Consider the following 1,588-nt stretch of genomic DNA (forward strand, 5'->3'; position numbering starts at 1 on the left):
AGTTTCTTCAGAATTATTGAATTAGAGAGATATTATTAAGAAATTAGAGGTGGATTATTTTTAGTTTTATACAAAAACTGGGGTTATTTGAATTTAAAGTTGAGAGGCGGTGGGAAGTTGGGGATGATCTATGTGATGAACTGTTGAAGCATTGTGAATTGTTGGTGGGTGGGGTGTTGGCGGGAAGAATGCCAAAGTGGACATAAAAGGGAAAATGTGAAGAGAACAAAAAAAAGGGAAAATGGAAATTCAAGAACTACTTCATTTTGAGGGCCGTTCGATGTAGTTAAAAATTTTGAATTTACGTCGGGTAAGATTCATTTAAGGAGAAACTTTTTTGTGGGCAATTCGAGATGTGATAAGAATCACTTATTCGTGTTGACCCACGCTGACTCTTATTGATTAAGTTTGATTTAATTAGAGAATGTAAGAATTATAATGTAGGAATTATTCATATGGTAATTAATAATAAAAGGATTGTTAGAAGTGATTAACAATAATGTGATTGTTATAGAGGGATTGCTTATTTTAAAAAGGTCATTTTTGTTTTTTAATAGTTTAATATCACATTACTAATAAAAGTATTTTAGTTTCGCATTCTATTTGCATAAACTAATAAATAAATTCCTGAATAACTTAATACGGATATTATTTAATACCACCAACCAGACGTTGTGCTTGTTATGCATCAGTTATTTTTTCTTATGCAATCAATCAAACATTGTAATATCTTATGTGTGATTTTATGTTGGGATTAATTGCTCCAACACCACAGCCAGACAATCCATAGTACATTTTGTAATGTGTTGTACCAGTAATCAATCCTAGCTTGGATATTTATACTAACACTAGCTGAGTGCATATATAAAAATAAAACTTAATATAAAAAACACTCACTCACTGCCTTAGTGCTACTAATAGGCAAATGACTCCTAACTTCTCTTACCAATTAATCAGCATATTTCACAATGTCTCATTCTCTTGTGCCATAAATGTCCTTGTGATCTTGCTACTATCATCAGTCTTTCGCTTTTCCTTCCTTTTGCCTGTGAGCTAAGTATATATGATCCTTCTTTTTCTTTACTAATTTCCTTCACTTTCCTAATAAGAGATTCTGAAAATAAGAAATTTTGAATAGAATTTAACACAATAGTTCTGTTATCAAATTGGGCAACTAAATATTGCTTGTATCACAGGTGTAATACCGCGATAGTTGGAAAGAATAGATGTATGTCGACCTTAGTCCTACCGTGGAGGTAGAGAGGCTGCTTCAAAAAAACCTCGGTTCAAAGAAAAGCAAACCACACAAGACATTCCGTATAATATCACCTCCTGTCGATTTGTAATTTCCAACATGTGATACTCTAGTTGAATCTTCAGTTGATAAGTGCACATTCCTTGCATTTCTCAATAGTACTTCATTTTGTAAAATATCCTGATTACTAACCATATGATCTGTGGTCACTGCATCTATTATCCAGCTTTGTTATCACATTAAGAGCCCGTTTGGATTAGTAAAAAAAAGAATTTTCGCATAAGTGCTTCTATGACGGGCTTTGGATTTAAATTGGAGCCTCATTTTAAACTT

This window comes from Lycium ferocissimum, chromosome 10, assembly GCF_029784015.1.
Source record: "Lycium ferocissimum isolate CSIRO_LF1 chromosome 10, AGI_CSIRO_Lferr_CH_V1, whole genome shotgun sequence".
NCBI lineage: Eukaryota > Viridiplantae > Streptophyta > Magnoliopsida > Solanales > Solanaceae > Lycium > Lycium ferocissimum.